The 22,330-nt window shown below is 34.5% G+C and overlaps 1 long non-coding RNA gene and 1 pseudogene across 2 annotated transcripts in view; both read left to right on the top strand.

The window, feature by feature from the left end:
- Positions 1 to 22,330, top strand: part of LOC103228893 (uncharacterized) — a 217,802-nt gene that overhangs the window by 74,192 nt on the left and 121,280 nt on the right. For both annotated transcript variants that reach the window (XR_012090951.1, XR_005235346.2), the window contains exon 2: positions 13,395 to 13,508. This is a non-coding gene — a long non-coding RNA (uncharacterized lncRNA). The remainder of the gene's footprint in view (positions 1 to 13,394; positions 13,509 to 22,330) is intronic.
- LOC119618149 (14-3-3 protein zeta/delta pseudogene) lies at positions 19,405 to 21,016 on the top strand (annotated as a pseudogene).

The following is a 22,330-nucleotide window of genomic DNA, read 5'->3' as shown; positions in this document are numbered from 1 at the left end:
AGTAAAATTAGTACTATTTTTTTCTTAACACTCACTTGAATAGGAAAAAATATGTTTTAGAAAGTTCATGGCATTCATTTGGAGTCAGTGTTTGTTGTTTATGATTTTTCTTTAATGAGGTAGTATTGAGGGTCTTCTCAGTACCCTCTCCTGGAGGTTAGCATGTGGTTTGGCATATCATCATGCATGGGAACTGTATAGTAGGGAAAACCAAGTCGTCTCCCTTTCTATACTCTCAGCATAACACTTCTGGTCCCCAAAATATGTGGGCTTCTTCCCACACTGATTTTCTGATACCAACATGATGTCCCACCATTTAATTCAATCCTTTCATTGTCCACCTGTAGTTAAGAGTCAGATCCCACAAATTAAGGGCTCAGTCCTACAAGACTGCCCCCACTTCTCTTTGGGGATTGCAATCACAAGTCAGAACCTTAATTACTCTCATTGACTGGCTATAAATTGTTGGTGCCCATGACCCTTTTCACAGGCCTATGAATGGCTGACAGAACTCAGAGAAACATTTAAGTTAGCCAGTTTCCTAGAAAGAATATTACAAATGATACAGATGAAGAGTCAGATGAAGATGTACACAGAGCAAGGTTAGTGGGAAGAGGCATGGAGATTACATGCCCTCTCTGGTTGTGCCACCTTTCCAGCACTTCCACATGTTCAGAAACTAGGAATCTCTTTTATCTAGTAGTTCAGGAACTTTTATGGAGCCTTCATCATGTAGGCATGATTGATTATTAACTCAACATTCAACCTCTCTCCCCTTCCTGTATGATGGGAATGGAGGATGGAACTGAAACTTTTAAGCTTCGAATCATGGTTTTGTCTTTCTGGTGGGCAACCCCTACCCAGGGGCCCACCAAAAGTCACCTCATTAGAACAAAAGATGCTCCCATCAACTGGAAAATTCCAAGGGATTAGGAGCTCTGTGTTAGCAACCTGTGACAAAGACCACTATATATTTTTTATTATAATCACAGTATCACAGGCACAAAGCTACAATAACATAACGATCATAGAAACATTTATTAAACATTTATCATAATCCAGCATTATAAATTTTACTTATATCTGATCCTCTGATCAGAGGTTAGTTGCTTTGACTTTTGTCTAGTAGAGGCAGATAGTTCAAAATGATAATACCTTTATTTACATCAATATTTACAAGTCACATTTATATTAATAATGGAGCAAATAATAAAAACAAGAAACATGTAGGAGTGAAGATTATTTTGCCTCCCCCTCTAAAGGTTCAAGTCTGCTGAAGTGAACTGACAATAGACAGATTAACAGGAGAAAAGGTATATAAATGTATTAATGTGCGTAAACATGGGAGTCATATAAAATATGAGATAAAGAAAGGCCAGATGGCTGAAGCTTAATTAACAACCTCTTCACAGGGGAGAGGGAGATGGGGAAATGTGGGCAATTTTGAGGGTTAGTAAATGTTTTCTAGGGGAAATGAATCAACCCAATAAACAGACAATGGTTTGTAAAGGATCCTCTTTGGAAATTGAATGGGATCCACAAGTTACAAGATTGTAACTGCACTGTGAACAATGGTTCTCTTATTATGTAACTGCACTGTGAACAATGGTTCTCTCATTATGCAGATATAGTCTCTTATGTAATATCTTGGAGCTGCCCTCAGAAGAGTAGATGAAATGTCTGTCTGGGCATGATGACCACTATTAGTCTCTTTTCTCCTATTTCCTTCTCTTGTTCAGTGATCAGTCTTTACTAGGGAAAGGGTTTAAAACAATTGCATTTCTTTTGGAAAAAAGTTTTATCATTCGGATATGGAAATTCCAGGAAGAGCTCCTCCCTGTATTTAGGAGGCAGGGAGAGACAAGAGAAGATCCTTGATTTTGAGGTAGCTTTTAATGCCTTCCAACTTCCTTTATTTCTAACGTGTTCAGCATGCCATGTTTTAGGATACAATTTTCTGAGTTCCAACACAAGTAACAGAAAACAAGTAACATGATACATTAGTATTGCAGATAACAATATTACAGGTATTGTATTAGTCCATTTTCACATTGCTATAAGGAACTGCCCGGGACTGGGTAATTTATAAAGGAAAGAGGTTTAATTGACTCACAGTTCTACATGGCTGGGGAGGCCTCAGAAAACTTACAGTCATAGTGAAAAGTGAAGGGGAAGCACCTTCTTCACAAGGCAGCAGGAAGGAGAATGAATGCAGCAGGAACTACCAAATAGTTACACAACCATCAGATCTCATGAGAACTCACTGTCACAAGAACGGCATGGGGGAAACCGCCCCCATGATTCCATTACCTCCACCTGGTCTTTCCCTTGACACGTGTGGATTATGGGGATTATGGGGATTGCAATTCAAGGTAAGATTTTGGGTGAGGACACAAAGCCTAAACAAATTAGGTATCATAACTTTGTATTTAAACTTTTGAATTCAGAGTGATCACTAAGGTATAGGTGAGGAAATTGAGACTCATAGACGTTAAGAGTCTTGTTTAATTTACAAAGCTAGCAAGTGTAAGAGGTGGAACACTAATCTAGGGCTTCTGATTTCTAAATTGGAGCTCTTTTTCTTTAGTAAAATGTGAATTTTCTCAGGAAAAACCCATACATTTATCAAAACATCTCATGTATCCCATGAATATATATACCTACTACGTACCCACAAAAAATAAAAATAAAACATATCCATACATTATTTTAAAAACCTATACATTATCAATTCAAAGGTTGTTGACTCCAAACCATCCCTTTTATCCTATTTTCTCATGCTTTTGAGTTGACTGCATGATGGCAAACATTTAAAAACTAAAACATTCAGTCAAGAATGTAGTCATTTTTGTCTCTGTAATATCTACCAGATATTTGGAAACACAGAATTATGAAAATTCTGTACTAATAGTTTAGAAGCATATGGTCTCACATACTCATTCCACAGATGACAACATTGGGTTGATAACTCTTTTCACAAAACGCAGCAGGGCTTTCCATGAACCCAATAAAAACTAGAAATGATAATATTACAGTAGTGATATTTTTAGAGAAAATGGTTTTGCTCTTTCAAATTTTTCATTTATATAGTCCTTTTTATATTCAGAGAAAGGAACATCTTGTTATGCCCTTTAGTAGAAAAAAAGCAATCAAGGCCATTTATGCCAGAGTAAGCAAGAAGGCACGTAACTCCAGGGAGTTATCCATCTTGAAGAAAATTTCCATTTGAATTTTCTGGCTCACTTTTGTTACCAGTCTGGTTTAAGGTATCTAATAGATGAGACAACATTAATGATACGGTCCAACAGAAAAGATCTTTTAAGACAAGAATATGATATGGAAATAAAGCATTAAATAAATACTTGGCTTCCATCCTCATAGTGTATGGTTTCTCCACTGTTTGCAAAGACAGAGCACCATTTGCTTACCACAAAGCTGTGACAGAGTCTGCTCACAAAGAACTAAGAATTGTTCTGAAATGACATAAACAGATCCTATGACTTCAAGCTACTAAAAGGATGTAGGGATTCCATTTTATCATAATAAAAATTTCCCCTCTTATTTGCAATATTTCATTGAATCCAAGATGACACAATGATCTGCACTAATTGTAAATGGTATTAGTTGAAACCTAGACTGCATTCTCTCAGAATAATGAAGTTCATTATTCTGAGATGAATGAATTATCTTCATAATAATAAAATAAAAATAATTCAGGACAATACAATTACTTTTCAAGTTCCAATCAATTTATCCATACTCCCAAAATAATTCAGCACTTAATGCTACTTGAGAAAATGCTAGAAATTAGGAATGATAGACCTGGGACAAGTCCTCAGAGAGTTTGCAGTTAACCATGCATTAGTAATACAAAGTGGTAAGAGCAATACAAAGTCATAATGATAAGAAAATATAGGATCTATTGGAGCATATTGTAGGGGTCATGAGTCAGGAGCAGGGCTTAAGGAACCAGTAAAGGGACAGTTTCAATAATCAAATTTTGGGGACACATTTAAACTTAGTAACACCTCTGTTTTTATTTTCTTTGAAAACTTGATAGTTTAAGTTCTAAATATAAAGTAGTTATTAATAATTGCTAGTGATAGTGACATAATATACAATGTACCTATTATTAATTAATAGTTCCCTGCCGCTTTAGTTGGCATTAACGACAAGAATCCTCTTTTTAAGAGCAATAATTGCTAGTATTTTAGGTTGAAAGATAAGAATTTTTTTTCCATAGGTTGAAAACAGTTGAATATTAGTAATTTCATATGGCACAACTGTACGTGTTACTAAGTTTTATTTGTTGTCTAGATCTTAGGAAAAATACAAAATCAATAATTTTTAGGTTTAATGAGTCTATCTCTTCTCCTGAATATCAAAATTTATATGAATTTTGCTTTTGTTCATTTTTTTTCACATGTGGTTAGGAAACAAAAGAAAGTTTTTGAACTATTGTGGTAAAATTATTACCTGTAATTTAGTCAGTGGTCTCGACGAGAATTTCCACATTTGTAAGCTGACATAAGACTACTGATTCCATAAAATAAACACTAACTTTGGCTAAGTTAAATAATTGTTCTTGAACATGACAATTAGAGAGTTATTAGTCATGCCATCAGAAGAAAAGTTCTTACACCCTTAAGGGGGATGACAAAAGGTTCTTCCTCCAGTTAGTTTTGGGGGGCATGCAGTTGAGAAAATGAAGGTGAAGTGTGTTTCCTTATGCAGACTTAGTAAAATATAAAGTACTAGATTTTGTCTGAAATGTAGAATACAGATCATGAATAAGGGATGTGTAAAAATAGGAATGTAAACCATGATCTCATCTATATTCTCAACTTGTCTACCAACATGTTTATCTAGAATACGTTAATATTAAGCAAAAATAGTAGAAAAGAAAATTATCTTTTTTATTTTTAACTATAATCTAGAATTGTTTCTACACATTTATATGACATAACAGGTTTGCAATCAACTGGATTAAATAATGGGTTCAGAAGCAATGGACTAAATAACTGGCTGTAAGTAAAGTGAGAAGATTAGATTGTTGCCTTAATGTTTGAATTCTTGAGTCCTCTTATTTAAGGGATAATAGATATAAGTAGGAGAACTTAGAAAGGAAAATAAACTCCTTTTATTCTTGCTTCTTCCTTGCTAGCTATTGCAAGAATAAGAGCTCAAAAATTAAGGTAGATGGGAGAGGAAAAGGCAAGAAAAGACACATAGGTCTTTTTATTATTGTTGTTTTACTAAAATGTAGCCTGTGACTGAAACTTTCAAAATACCTTTAATTTTTAAAACATTATTTAAATTTCACTAACGCCTATTTCTGGGATGCTAAATTTAGAGATCATGAAATGATTAATATTAACTAAACCAAAGTGTAGAGAACAATAAACAAATCTCTGAACACATTTCCCAAGGACTGATATTCTACCTGAAATCAGTTGTGCACTGTGTAACTTTTATAGATAACTTTCTTCTTTTGTAGTTGATGCTAGCTACCTCAATAAAACATTTTAAGCTCATGAAAAATAAGACAATGGCAAAAATATGGAGTGTTCAGTTAGTCATACAGAAGAGATAAGTACAGAAGAGAGATAACAACTGTCAATCAAGTGGTTTATAAAACAGTTTTAGGGTAAATAATTTCAGACAAATATTTAATATCTCACACCAAGATTAATTTGCTGTTTTAATATCCATGTACTTAATCAGTATTTTACTGATCCTTCCATATTCATAGTCTTTTACATATGGTAGTATATTTCAAGATACTTTTAAAAAAGCAATACTTCATGATTTTCTGTAGTAAATTATCTGAGTGAAAGAAAGATATGTAATTTTTTATTTTTATTTTTTATTTTTTATTTATTGTTTATTTTTGAGACAGAGTCTTGCTCTGTCGCCCAGGCTGGAGTGCAATGGCACGATCTCGGCTCACTGCAACCTCCGCCTCTGGGTTCAAGCGATTCTCCTGCTTCAACTAGCTGGGATTACAGGTACATGCTACCACATCCGGCTAATTTTTTTGTATTTTAGTAGAGACAGGGTTTCACCGTGTTGCCCAGGCTGGTCTTGAACTCCTGAGCTCAGACAATCCACCTACCTTAGCCTCCCAGAGTGCTGGGATTACAGGAGTGAACCACCGCGCCCAGCCCAAGATAAGTAATTTTTACAGCATACTTTTTAAAAACAGAGTGAAGTGAGCAAAGAAAATCTGGGATAAAGTTCATTTAGGAATTATAATTAGGTTGATGGCAATTTATCCTAAGCAGATGTAAGTCTAATAGTGGGTAAAAAGTTCTCTGCCATTTTACAGTTAAATTATCCTACTTTCATTTATTTGAAAATTATTGAAAAATTTATATTTTTGTTCCATTATATTCATTGAATTTTGATATTAAGTAATTTGTGTATTATGTTATGTAAGTTTTCTGTGACCACTTTAGTATTCCTTGAGTATTCCTTCTGTAATTCTTAGGATATTTGAAATGTAGATGATAAAATTTGACATTTAGGTGTATGTCATATATTATTCGATATTTATTGACTGTGCATTTTTTAAGTAAGCTAGTTAATTGTGAGGTTCTTAATTGAATAATTACTTATGCTTTCTATTGTGTCTCCTACATATTAGGAATATTTTCTTCATTGCATTTCATTATTGCCTACAAAACACATAAGCAGTAGGACTATTAGAGGTTTCTCATTCTTTGGAAGTCAGCATTTTTCAGTACTTTCATCTGCTAGTTTAAAATTAATTAAAACTATTAATCTATTAGCATTGTGACCAGCTACAATGATATAATTTTCCAATTTTTGTTTACTCTATTTTTACTTTAATTTCCAAATGCTATAGTCTTTAAGACAAATGCAAGTAAATAGGTGGAATTTTAACCTATGAAACTAGCATTTTGATTCCTGTCATTCCTGAGCAGGGTGACTTGGAAGTTATGTGATTTAGGTTCCTTGATCTGCCTGATAGCCTGCCTTTCTGACTAGTAGTGAAATTTATTATATGTCATGTGCCAACTTGACCCATCTTACACTGAGCTCTTTATTGCCAATATCTTTGATTATGCTGTCCTTTGTATTGAGACACATATCAGCAGGAAGTCACCCTATATATTCATCTAGAATGTTCAGAAGCTTTCTTTAAAAGATAGGATAATGGAAACACAATACATATGGATTATTAGAAATTTTACTTTTAGAGTCATTTCCATTCCAGTTTATTCTACGTTGTAGGATCAAAATAAGCAGTCTTCTGCTGGAAAAAAAAAGGAATGAATGATATTGAATTTTTATTTTCTTAATGTTTGAATCTCTGAGAGCTTTTTTGCCTTTTGGGAGTGGTTTAAAAAACAATAAGCCTCTTGAAGCTAAAGTAGAGCAACAAAAATGCCCTAAAACTGAAAAAATAGAAATATTACAAAATATATATCTTTTATTTCTATCAAATTAGTAAAAATTAAGAACTTTATGAATTTAAATGTGTGATAAGATTTCTCACATTTACTTTTGGTTGGAATGTAAATTGCTACCATCTTTTACAAACAGCCTTAAGGTAATTAGGTATAATGTCAGGTAAAAAGCCAAGTTATAAAATTATATGGAAGATCTCCATTATGAGAAAAAACTATGAAAATAAAAAAAGTCAGTAAGGAAATACATCAAAATATAAAATGATTATTATTGAGAAGTAGGATTATGGGTAAGCTTGTTTACTTTTATACTTTCTTTTAACGTACAATTAAAATAGATTTTTGACATTTTCCAAAAACTAAGCATGTATAATTTTTATATTTAGAAAAATATCTAAAAACTTTATTTTTTATAAAAAGAGAAATAATGGTTTTAATGAATGTCATCCTTAGGAATAAATACATGAATGGCAGCACTGCCATACAATATAAATATTCCCTGACACTACATACTGGCTTTGGTATGATGTTTTATAATATTTCAAAGAAATATATATTCATGGCTAAATTAAGGCAGAAAGTGCAATTTAACTTTTAAAATTCCTTAAGCAGAAACTGCAAAGTTCAGTGGGATGCTCTAGCTACCCTGTCATTATTTCACAGTAGAAATTCTTCCTCTTTTTTCTCTTTTCTTTCCTTACATATTTTTTGGGCACTGACTATGAAGATGGCATTGTATTAGATCAAGAGGATATAAAAAGATAAACAGCCCCTACCTTTTAAAAGTTTGCAATTCATAGCATCAACACTCTTGGAAACCTACTGTATTTGAAGAAGCTAAACTCAAAGAGATTTAAAAGTAGAAAGTCTTTAGGGACAACACATATTCAGGTTTAATTATTAAGAATATTATTTAGCCTTAAATAAGAAGGAGATCCTTGCCACAACATGGATGGACCTGGAAGACATTCTGCTAAGTAAAATAACCCAGACACAGAAAGAAAAACATTGCATGATCTCAGTTATATGAGGACTATAAGAGATATATGTATATTTTATATATATAAAATATGTATATATTATATATATATAAAAAATACACAGACATAGAGAATCAAACAGTGGTTCCTGCAGGTAAGTGGTAAAAGGAGAGACAATGGGGAGACGTATGTCAAAGAATACAATGTGGAATATGTAGGATAAATCAGTTAGAGATCTAATGTGTAACATGACATGCAATTCTATTATATTAGATATTTTTGTTAAATAAGTAGATTTTAGCTGATCTTGTCTCAAAAAAAGTAACTATGTAAAATGATGAATATGTTGATCTGCTTCACTATAGTAACCATTTATCTATATGTACTCCATACATCATGTTGTAAATCTCAAATATACACAATGAAATTTATTTTAAAAAGCATCTCAGAATCAAGACATACAACTGTTTTCTTTGTCTAATTTACTTAAGACTGACTTTATAATCTATTAGCTCAACTAGGAGAGCTGTTGACTTGCTGGAATGACGTGACACAGGATTTTTTCCTTGGTCACTTTGCAAACTGGGGATCTCCAGCTGGTGATGCCTCATCTGGACTTTGCTTGACCATAGCTGCCTGCTGCAGGAGATGGCCTGCCCACTCAGTCTGCCCTACCCGAGTCTGGCTTATGCAATGGTTCCCCAGTTCCCGAACCATAACCAAGAAGAATGAGCATGTGCTGACATTGAAGAGTAAGCAAGGCAGGGAGTTTTATTGAGTGATAAAACAGCTTTCAGTGGAAAGGGGATACAGGGGGCGGGGTCCCCCTAGCTGAAGGCAGAAAAGTCCTCTCAATATAGCTGAGTCTGGGGCTTTTTATGGGCTTAGAATCGGGGAGGGGAAGGCTGTAGGTAGTACTGGAAAAAGCAACATTCATTGATTAAAAGACATTATTCAGAAAGAATCAATCAGGAAGCAGTGGGGCAAAGAGGAAGAGAAGTTCTCACTCTCGGTTGTGGATTTCATAGTACCAGCAGTTCAGTCTTTCAGCCTTCAGGCTGTTTTTGGCTTGAAGGTGGGTTTCAACGGGGACCTGCCCCTATCTGCCTACCATTTGGCTGCTTCCTGTTGCTATCAGAAACAGATAACCTTGTTTCTTCCTGAATTATAAAGAGTGGGATTGAAGGACCACAGGGGATAGAATTTTGAAACAGTTTCTCTGATGTGACATTAATGACTCTTTTTTTTTTTTTTCCCTAAAGTAAAAATAAATTTAAAGGGATTTGGAAAAGGGAAATAGTACAAATCTTTTCACAGTTGTTGTATATCACATAATCTAATAATTTTAGCAAGATATTTGGAGAACTTTTTATCTTATGGATATTTATATTCTTAGACTCAAATGAATTTAGCAACACAGCAACACAAAAAGCAGTGCAAAATCACTCAGGTGACCAGCAGGCAATGAAAGCATGTTCTACAAATCCTTGTGATTATCCCCCTTTGTCTTCTTTATTATTTTCTGTCTTCCTATGCTGTTAAAAGGATTCCCTTACTCAACACTACAATATAGCTCATTTATGTAAAATCAACTACCAATGCTAATTTCAAATGCAAAACACATATGCACTGAGGGGAGACCTCAGGGATAACATCTTTATCTTAAGTTTCATAGAGCCCAAGACTTTTTTATCTTTTAATTCTCTATGCAGCAGCTGCACTTATCTTTCATGGACAGATTTGAAATGTAATGGAAATGCTAACAAATTTGCCACTATATAACCTTTTCTTTTCAGTATCATTAAGAATTAGAATGAGTCACTCATTTCCGTATATTATTCACACACAATTGTGGTCATTATTGACCCCTTAATTATAGCTATTAGCCACCATAAAATTTCAAAGTACTTTTCAACTTTCCTATTATTTGCAAGCCAAGTATTTTACTTCAGGGGTACCAATATTACTGCTTCAATATTGAAGTATATATCTTTAGTAGTTAAATTTGGTATGAATCTACTCATAAAAAGGTAGATATCAATGAAGAAATGTCTCAGTGTTCTTCACACCCTCACTATCCTTACACAATATTCATTTTACCTAATAATAATATATAAAAATACATATTTTAAAAAAATCAGATAAATGCTTAGAAGTCAGAGTCCTTATAGATGCACATATGATCAATTATACTGCTACTTAGTTCCTTTTTTATTAACTTGTTTACTATTAGAATACTTGGATGGAAATTACCATTTAAAAAATTTGCTTGTATAAGGGTAATGATAATAATAGCTAACATTTATTTTGTACTTACCATGTAAAGACATTATGTTGCCTTACTTGGAATATATTTTTAATTCACATAGTATTTGTGATATATGAGGTTAAATGATCTGCCCCAATTTGCATAGGTAGAAACCAACATAACTAGGACTTGAAACTGTATTTCTGAGTGGCTCCTGAAGCAGCTGCTCCCAGTGCACATATTTAAACACTATACTATAATTTGGCCATTATTTATCTCTCTATCTAGATGCCTCTAAGGAAAAACATAAATTTATTTACTGACATTTTAGAGCCATATTTTGCCAGTTCATTATTTTCTTTGTATCCTTCAAATTTTGACTTTATTATGTATTTATAAGATTTAATAATTTATGTAATTGCTTATCTTTGTACTCCCAGTGCATAGCACAATTCCTGGCAAACTATCAATACTTAGTAAATATTTATTGAATGAATAGATTTACATATTATTTTTATTTAAAAATACATCAACCTATGCATTTAATTTTGTTAATACCTATGATCAAATAACAGTTTGAGAAAACCAATCAGTAACATTATCCTAAGTCAATAAATCCAGTTCTTATACACCAGGTTCAATACCTTCACTGTATTCCTTGATATGATTGCACCATAATTAATTTACTCAATCCCCTGTATTTGAAATTTTAAGTGGTTCCCCAATTTCTGGCATTTGTGTCAATGTTTGAAGGCATATTCCTGTACTTAGTTTTTTATATATAGCTCTAACTATTTAAGAAAGGTCATTGCTATGTCAATAGGAATGTACATTTTCAATAGACATTGGTAAACGTCTATAAAGATATACCAACAGAAAAAGAGCATAATTAGATCAAAGAATTTTTTTTTTTTTTTTTTTTTTTTTTTTTTTTTGCCACAAAAGTCTTGTTACAAGCCACCTAACCCATGTGTAAGAGTTTATGGATACTATGATGAATAGAGACTTCACATCTCTTATAATTACCTTCAGAAGTGGACATAGGATATATAAAAACACATGAAGCTCAAAAAAAAAAAAAATAAATAAGAAAACAAACCATCCAGTTAAAACATGGGCAACATTTTGAATAGACTTTTTAATGTCATTTTTGAATAGACATTCTTATGTCACCAGAGAAGACATAAGAATGATAAATAAACATATCAAAAAGTGTTCAACATAGTCATTAGGAGAATAAAAATTAAAATCACAATGAGATACCAGTACACAACAAATTAAAATAGTTAAAACAAAATAAGACCAAACAATAAAAAACTGACAATAGCAATACCTGGTGAAGTTGTGGAACAACTGAAACTTTCATTCATGGCTAGTGGGAATGCAAAATGATACATCTACCTTGGAAAACAGGCAGAAGTTATATATATTTGTACCACATCATCTCGAAATCTACTCTTGGGTGTTGCCAAACAGAAATGAAAGCTTCTGTGTGCAAGAAAACCTTGAATGTTTATAGCAGCTTTACTCATAATTGCCCCAAACTGGAAACAACCTGATGTTCTTCACTATGTAAATGGATAAACTAAGCATGGTACATCCATACAATAAGATACTACTCAGAAATAAAAAGAATTGATACATATCAATAACATGATGGATCTCAAATGAATTATGTCAAGTGAAATGAGTCAGACATAAGAGGCTACATGTTGTGGGATATTCTCTATCTGTGTGTCTCTGTGTGTGTTTATAACATTTCTCTCTTTGCACACATAGACACACACACAGACACACACACACATAACATTTTGGAAAAAGGTAAAACTACAAACACAGGACATATCAGTGGGTTTCAAGGATTTGGGGTATGTGACTATGAGGCAGCATGGAACAATTTTCTTCAGCTGGCAGAACTATCCTATATCTTGACTATGGTAGTTATTACGTTACTTGCATTCATCAAAACTCACAGACCTCTACACCAAAAAAGTGAATTTACTGTATGTAATTTAAAACTGATATAGTTTGCATGTTTGTCCCTGCCCAAATCTCATGTTGCATTATAACTCTCAATGCTGGAGATAGGGCCTAGTGGACGGTGTTTGGATCATGGGGGTGGATCCCTCATGGCTGAGTGGTGTCTTTGTGATAATGAATAAGTTCTCATGAGATCTGGTCATTTAAAAGCATGTGACACTTCTCCCTTCAACTTGCTCCTGCTTTCGCCATGTGATGCTTTTGCTCCCCCTTCACCTTCTGCCATGATTGTAAGCTTCTTGAGGCCTCTCCAGAAGCTGAGCAGATGCCAACACCATGCATCCTGTAAAACCTGCAGAACCATGAGCCAATCAAACCTCTTTTCTTTACAAATTATCCAGTCTCAGATATTTCTTTATGGCAGTGTAAGAACAAAATAATATGAAAAATTGATACCAAGAGTGGGGTATTGTAAAGTTAGCTGAAAATATGAGAGCAGCTTTGGAACTGGATAATGAGCAGAGGATGGAAGAGTTTAGAGGGCCCAGAAGAAGATAGGAAGATGAGGGAAAGTTTGGAACTTCTTAGAGGCTGGTTCAATAGTTGTGACCAAAGTGCTGATAGTGATATTAACAGTGAAGTCCAGGCTGCTGAGGTCTTGGATGGAAATGAGGAGCTTTTTGGAAACTGAAGCAAAGGTCACACATGTTATGCCTTAGCAAATAACTTGTTTGCATTCTGTTGATGCCTTAGGGATCTGTGGAAGTTTGACCTTCAAAGTGATGATTTAGGATATCTGACAGAAGAAATTACTAAGCAGCAAAGCATTCAAGAGGTGGCCAGCAGCTTCTTACAACCTATGCTCAGGTAAGGCAAATAAATGACTTAAAGATTGAATTTAGATATAAATAGGAAGCAGAGCATAAGAGTTTGGAAAATGTAATGTCTAACCATGTGGCAGAAAGAAAAAGCTTTTTGTTGGGGAGGATTCCAAGCAGGCTGCTGAGCAACCACTTGCTAGAGATATTCATGTACCTGAAAAGGAGTTAAGTGTTAATAGTCGAGACAGTGGGAAAATATTTTGAAGGCATTTCAGAAATCATTGTGGCATCCCCTTCCATCACAGGCCCTGACGCCTAAGAGGATTGAATGGTTTTATGGGTCAGGCCCAGGACCTTACTATCCCAAGCAGCCTTGGGACACTGCTCCCTGCATTTTGGTCATTCTGGCTTCAGCCAAGGCTCAAAGGGGCTTAGCTACAGCCCTAGTGGCTGCTCCAGCTCCAGAGAGTGCAAGTCATAAGCCTTGGTGGCTTCCGTGTGGTGTTAAGCCTGCAGGCACACAGAATGCAAGAGTGAAGAATGCTTGGCAGCCTCTGCCTAGATTTCAAGGCTGTATGAGAAGCCTGCAGCAGGGACAGAGCCCTCTGTTAGGGCAGTATAGGGGGAAATGTGGCACTGGAGCCCGCACAAAGAGTCCCCATGAGGGCACTGCCTAATGGAGCTGTGAAAAGGGAGCCACCATTCTGCAGATGCCACAGTGGTAGATCCAGCATCTTGCACCCACAGCGTGGAAAAGCCACAGGCACTCAATTTCAACCTGTGAGAGCACCCATGGGGGCAAAACCCTGCAAAGCCACAGGGACGGGAGCTGTTCAAGGTCTTGGGAGCCCATCCCTTGCACCAGTGTACCCTGGATGTGAGACATGGAGTCAAAAGAGATTATTTTGGAGCTTTCAGATTCAATGACTGCCCTGTTGCGACTTTGAACTTTTGAGTTAATGCTGGGATTAGTTAAGACTTTGGGGGACTGTTGGGAAGGTATGATTGTATTTTGCAGGGACATGAAATTTGGGAGGAGCCAGGGATGGAATGATAAAGTTTGGATATTTGTTGCTGCCCAAATCTCATGTTGAATAGCAATCCCTAGTGCTGGATATAGGGCCTGGTAGGAGGTATTTGGACCATGGTAATGGACCCTTATGGCTTGGTGCTGTTTTTGGAAAAATGAGTGAATTCTCCTGAGATCTGGTCATTTAAACTGTGTGGCACCTCCCCCTCCAACTCTCTTTCTTACTCCTGCTTTCACCACATGACATACTTGCTCCACCTTCACCTTCTGCCATGATTGTAAACTTCCTGAGGATTCCCCAGAAGCTCAGCAGATATCATCACTATGCATCCTGTAAAACCAGAAGAATCATGAACCAATTAAACTTAAAAAAAAAAAATTACCCAGTCTCAGGAATTTCTTTATAGCAATACAAGAATGGGCTAATACAAACAAAATTCAAAAAGTAAAAGCAGTGAGCAGAGGGTAGCCATATCACATGCTACCTTTGACAACTACAGGGCATTAAACATGCATGGTGTGACCTACTATATGCAAGTGTGCATGTGTGCGGGTATATACATATGCATATGTGCTTATTATTACTAACATTGCTTTGCAGCTTCTGGACTTAGGTTATAAAAGGTGGTTATCCTAGTTCTGGCCTGTATTGTTTTCCATTTTGACCCAGATTGAAAATCATTTAATTATTGTCAATTTGGATTTGTTGCTGGTAAAATTAGTCTTGATGCACTCTTCTCGTATTACAGAGAAGGAAATGCTTATCTAGGTTGGTCAAGGGACTTTCTTTGGGGTCAGAGTCTGAAATAGATTTAACTTATTTATTTTCCCATGGGTCAATTTTTCTATTTTAGCAAGGTTATATAGGACTGCAAATGTATCAATATTGCTCATAGCGCCTGTCTTTGAATATCTCATAATTTGTATGTTTTGTCATACACGTTTGGAAATATAAAATTGTTCTTTACTTAAAGACAAGATTACATAGCTACAGTCTTAATGGAATTACGTGTAACAACTCATTTAAGTTCCTCTAAAGAAAGATACTTTTAAATTAAGATCATATAATTGCCATTTCACTTGTCTTAAATTAAACTAGATCAACCCATATATGAAAAACATTAGAAATAAAATTGTGTATCACTGTTTACTTTAGATATTTCTTACTTAGTTTTTGCTTTTTGATTTGACTTCATATTTTTATGTGTTACTCTTTTACACATTTAGATTGTGGAGTTTAGTCAAAACCTTGGCTGAAAGGCATACTCAGAATAGCCCTTTAGAAGGTGTACCTCCATTAATCATTCTGAAGGGATTAGAATATTATATATATATATTCTGTATATAATACATATATTTTTAAATATATATATATATTTGCAATTCAGAGTGAGAAGATTTTCTTGTGATATGGACTCAATTCAGGTGTTATCACTACTGAAGAATATACCTCCCTAGGCACTCATTAAAAGTAAAGTAGTGCAGGGAGGGCATGCCGGCAGAAAGGAGTAGAAAAATGGAAAATGGGGAGGAAGATTAGTGTTCTTAATATTTATGATGATACTGGGGCAACAATGAAGGAAGGATGGTGACAGTTGCATCACTCAAAGTGGTGTTTTTTTTTCCCCCTTAGAAATGTTTCCCCTGTGAGACTTTTTTAGTAATTATTGTCTCATTGCAATTTTACTTATTTTCAATTAAAAAGGTAAGATGTAGTCTTATAGCTTTAACAAAATAAACACTTCAGAATGAGTTTTAAGCTATAACATTCAGTCAGAAAGTTATTCAATCCCATTTATGATTTTATGTAATGTATTTGAGGTATGATATTTTAAAAAATATATATTTAAAAAAATCTTACAAATAAAATGTGAATGTACTAATTGAGAATCAAGCAATATGTTAACAATTTTGTAAAAACTCATATTTCAAAGTCAATATTCCTGCAGAGAATATGAATCATGAGCATAATCATGTTCTTCTTTTGATTTTAATAACATCACAGAACTTTTCCAAGAGGCATGACATTTAAAAATTATGTTAGCATAAATGTGCACAACTATCATTTGTCAATTAAAAGTAAATTACACCAAAATGAAAATTATATTAGTAGTAGAATCTGCAGACAATAAAAAACGTAAATGATATTGACAGTTGAAATATACCATTTCTGCATTTTTACCTCTAAGGTTATCTTCTCATACCCCCATTTTCTGCACACCTCTAACACCCAGGTTATTATATGCACTCTCCTTAGAATGAAAGAATTTCCTAATATTACAGTATTTTGTTAATATTACGAAAATTCTTACTGTCAAGATAGATTTATTTGGACTAGACTATGAGGCAAGCGGTATAGGGCAGGTTGAGGAGACCTTGACTTTGGGAAATGACAAAGACATGAGGGGTATGACAAATATTGATAGCTTAATCAATAGCCTGGAGGGAAGGACACCTATTAATACATGTTAAGGGCAAATGAAAAGTGAGGTGACTGGATGTGCTATTAGGTTGAAATGGAGAGGTCAAGTTACATACAGAGACCCAGGGTTAATAGAAGTTAGCATTAGAGGCTTAAGCTGGGCAGAGAAAATGGACATTCCACGGTTTTGTTTGTTTACATGGATGTGTGTGTGTGTGTGTGTGTGTGTGTGTGTGAATGTGTTGAATGTGTGATAATTTATTTCCTGACTTTATCAAGGAGGAATTTAAATCAATTATGAAAACACAGATATTGGGCCCTCTGCCTCTGGCTATGATGGATTAACATGGGCTGAGTGAGGTGCCTGAAGCAAATACAAGACAGAACAAAATACTATAATCAATGCTAGTTCTTTGTGAAAACCAATCTCTTACCAGATCGACCAGGAGAAAAGATAGAAAACACAAATTACAAATTAGAAATAAAAGAGATGACATCACAGAAGATTCTATAGCTATTCAAAGTATAATTTCGGCATATTATAAACAATTTGATGCTAATATATTTGACTACTTACAGGAAATAGAAAAATTATTTGCTCAGTCAAGAAAAATAACCCCAAATGTCTTATAGCTATTAAGGAATTTAATTTGTATTCAAAAGTATTAACACAAAGTAAACATCAAGAAATTATACTAAACTTTTAAAGAGGAAATAATACCAATTATATGTAATTTTCCCTAGAAAACTGAAGAAGATTGTATATTCTACATTTTATTTGATGAGGACAATATTATCATAATACCAAATTTAGAAAAACTTTATAAGAACAAGAAACAACTACATAATACTTTCCAAAAAAAATAGATGCAAAAGGGTCAATAAAATTTTAGCAAATGAAATCCAACAATACAGTGGGACATATAATGACCAAATGGAAATTATCCCAGAATAAAAGATTGTTTTTACATTGAAAACTAACTAATGTAATTCACCATATTAGAAAGGCATAAAAGAAAAAAATATATGATCATCCCGGTAGATACATAAAAATGCAATTGACAAAATCCAACCTCCATTTCACCCAAACTCTCAGCAAACCAGAAACATGAATAATTTATGCAATTTGATTGAGGACATCTGCAAAAATCCTGCTGCTAACAGTGTACATACTGATGAAAGATAGTGCTTTTCCCCTGTGATCAGAAACAAATCACTCTCTTACTACTTCTATTCAGCTTTGTACTAGAACTGGTAAGTAAGTTTATTGGGGTTGCAGGAACAAGATCAAGTCACAAAATTAATTGTATTTTAATATACTACCAACAAATATTCACAAATTGAAATTTAAAATGATGTCACTTATTATAGCACTAAAATTATTAAATACTTAGAGATAAATCTGACAATGTATAAGATTAAAACTAGAAAATATTAGAGAAATTAAAGAAACTATAAATAAATGGATTTATGTCTCATGTTCATAAGCCAAAAGGATAAATATTATGATGTAGATTTTCACCAAATTAATCCATAGATTCACAATCAATATCCTAGCATGAGACTTCTTTTTCTTTTGTAGAAATTGGCAAGCTAATTCTAAAATTCATATAGAAATACTAAGGAACTAAATGCAAGCCACAAATTTTTAAAGAAACTTAAAAAAGGAGAAAAAGTGTATGGCAAACACTATCTGATTTCAAGGCTTATTATAAAGCTTGAATTATCAAGAAGAATGGCATCAAGATAGACAAATAACTCAATGGAACAGAAGAGGGAATCTATAAATACACTCTCATACACAAAATACTGATTTTTGACAAAGGTACAAAAGCAATTCACTGGAGAAAGAATTGTCATTTTCAAGAAGTGGTTCCGGAATAATTGGATATCTATATGCCAAAAACAAAACAAAACAAGACAAAAACATGAGCTCTGATCCATGCTCAGATGCTTTGAACCATGTAAAAACACAAAACACATCATAGACTTCAATGTAAAGCCTAGAATTATAAAACTTCTAAAGGTAAACATAAGTCAGTTTGGCTACAGGATTTGGATTTTTTTTTAAATCATTTCCTGAGCTAAAATTTCTTCAGGGATTCATAGGCTCTGTTTGGAACTCTCTTCCACAAGGGAAAAGGAGCTGCTATAAAGAACTTAGTGATGAGGAAATAATACAAGTAATATTTCTTTCATAGCACTTTCTTAGACATTTTGCCACAAATTGAAAATAGAAACACAGAGCCTGTGAGCAGCAAGATCTAGGGACAGAGTTTGAGCTTTGCCACTCTCACCATCCAAAGACTGCTGAGCCCCCATTCATCTACCGCCAACCACTTCTGACACAGAACATTCAGTCATGGGTAAAAATATGCCAGTGCAGGAGGCCAAGTGGGCTGAGCAATATGTTGTCATGAAAGACTGCATGATGTCTGTAACTAAGCAAGGAACTGTTTTTTTTTTTTTTTTTTTTTTTTTATTAGGAGAGGAATCTTCTTTCAGTTGCTTATATAAATGTTGCAGGAGCCTGTAGGTCATCTTGGAGCATCATCTCAAGTATTGGGCAAATGACAGAAGCTGCTGAGAAAAACAGCAGATGGCTTGAGAATACAGAGAGAAAATGGAAAGTGATCTAAGAACTATCTGTAAATGATACACGGTCCCTTTTGGAAGAGTTCTTGATCCCCAAAGCTTCACAAGCACAGAGAAAAATCTATTAAAAGCGAAAGGAGGTTACTTTTGTTATTTGGCTCAGGTTGCTGCTAGTGATGATAAGAAAGGGATTGTGGATCAGTCACAACAAGCACATCAAGAAGCTTTTGAAATCAGAAAAAGGAATTGCAATCAACACATCCTATCAGATTGGGTCTGGACTATAAGCTCTCTGTGTTGTATTGTGAGAATCTGAACTTTCTGGAGAAAGTCTGCTGTCTTGCAAAGACAGCTGTTGATGAAGCCGTTGTTGGACTTCATACATTAAGAGTCATATAAAGATAGCATGCTAATAATGCAACTACTGAGAAACTACTTGACATTCTGCACATTAGATACCCAAGGAGATGAAGCTGAAGCAGGAGAAGAAGGTGAAAATTAGCTGACTTCTCAAATTTGTCTACTTCATTCTAAAACACAGTGGACCATTGGTCATCCACATGCCCCCATCCCCAAAAAAAGGTATAGGTTACTTCTATTTGAATTTCTGTTTTTTCCTATATGGTTTTTATGTTTGACATTAGAATAGGACCAATTAAGATTTAGGGAGTTATATGTTTTCATCTTTAGGTGGCCAATATGGGGATATGAAATTTTCATATAAGCTATAAATGTTTGATATAGTATTTAGCTAAATTGTGGCCTCAGAAGGACCTCTGTTGTAACTGCCTCTATGTCTAGGCAAAGGAAAGCACCTATATATTGGTGTGTTCTAACATGGGATAAAAGGGTAATTTGTTCCAGTTTTAGTTGTAGTTGTGCAAACTGTAAGGAAGGAAAAGTTTCCATAACCCTTTTAGGGTTCCTGGCTATGTCTGAAAGAAAACAAAGACAGATTAATAGGATAAAAGCATAAAATATTTGTTTAATCAAAGTTTTACAAGACATGAGAGGCTTCAAATTGAAGATGCAAAGACTCAAGGAAAAACTGTCCATTTTAATACTTAGATGTGATAAAGAGTAGACAACTTTGCAGAAATGTAATTTGACAAAAAGGGAGTGATCTAATGCTAATAAACTGAATGGAGAAACAAAGCCAAGCCTGCACGTTTATATTTTTTTTGTGCTTCTAAGTGTGGCATTCCTTCCTTCTGGATATAAGACAAGACTCCTTCCGGAATAAGGGCCTTATGACCTACTAACAGACAAGGTAGGTCAGGGAATTTCTCGTATGGCTAGCTCTCAAACAGAAAGGCAAGAAAAGGCTAGAATAATATTTTTACATTTTATGTTTGACTTTGCGGGAGAGGATTTCTGGTGTCGTTGACCTGCCTTGGGGAGGAGAAATGTCAGGGCCCATGGCTTGAGTTGGTGAAGAAAGGGGACCAGGAGAAAGAAGAGCAGGAGAAGGTCAGAAATATTTTACTTCTGAGCCCCTTTTTTCAGTTCAGCATGCCAAAGCACTGTACTTTGGGAGTGTTCTGAGCCCTAACAGTGGGAGTATTTACAAGGTTGTTGTAAATGGGTACCCCATAGGCATAATATCCAGAACATGTGCATGGGTGGAATGCAGCTTCAACGTGTACACCTTGGACTATAGCTTTGGAAATATTCCTTTATACAAAGCTGTCACTCAGTTTCCTCTAGAGAAGGGCAGAAATGATCCCTATTCTTTGTAAAGTTATCTGTTGTTTGCTTTTTTTCTTTTCTTTTCTTTTCTTTTCTTTTTTTAGATAGTCTTGCTCTGTCACCTAGGCTGGAGTACAATGGCATGATCTCAGCTCACTGCAACCTCCGCCTCTGGGTTCAAGCCATTCTCCTGCCTCAGCCTTCCCAGTAGCTGGGATTACAGGCACCCACCACCATGCCTGGCTAATTTTTGTATTTTTAGTAGAGACAGAGTTTCACCATGTTGACCAGGCTGGTCTCGAACTCCTGACCTCAAGTGATCTGCCTGCCTCGGCCTCCCAAAGTGCTGGTATTACAGGCATGAGCCACCATGTCCAGCCTTATTTTTGCAATTCTTATATATTTATATTTAAATATTTTAAGCAACCTAACAACAAAAGTACGAATAAAGATGCTGTAAAATGAATTGCTTGATATCCATTACTTCATGTATATCGAGTGCAGCAGTAAAAGAAAAAACTCATGTGTTCAACTTTTTAAAGGTATTTTGCTTTTGTGCGTTTTAAAAATACTTCCCTAACATGAATGTGCTGTAAAAACAGTTAACAGGGAAATAATTTGAGATGATAGCTATTTTGTTTAATGTCTTATGAAATTTTAACGAACAATTTAATCTTAATCATTGTTAAGAACATGTGTAATAAACTGATATAAGTAGAATACAGGATTTATGAATAGAAAAAATAGAAACGTGCTCTCCATTTTTCTTTAGCTTACTTTATTTTTCATTTAATTTTAAGTTAGGAAATTTTTAAAATTTTTTTGCCAATATTTAATTTAGAAGGTATTACCATTGTTTTTCTCCTGCTTTTAGTGTACACTTTTGAAATGTGACTGATACTAACATGTACTTTTCATCACCCTTTTCCTTTGCTGTATTTATTGATTTGTAATACTTTGAAATTTTAGTGGTTAGTTATACATAAACAATTTTAGTCCTGCTCATAAATGATCAAAATTTGTCTTTTTTTATTGGTGAGGAGCTGAATGTAAGTATACAATAGAATATCTATAAGCAATGAATACTGGAAGACTAAACCAGTAGAATGTTTAGAGCTTTAGAAAGTACGTA

This window comes from Chlorocebus sabaeus, chromosome 24, assembly GCF_047675955.1.
Source record: "Chlorocebus sabaeus isolate Y175 chromosome 24, mChlSab1.0.hap1, whole genome shotgun sequence".
Taxonomy (NCBI): Eukaryota; Metazoa; Chordata; class Mammalia; order Primates; family Cercopithecidae; genus Chlorocebus; species Chlorocebus sabaeus.
Note: the sequence above shows the minus strand (reverse complement) of the source record. Positions and strands in the feature narration are given on the sequence as shown.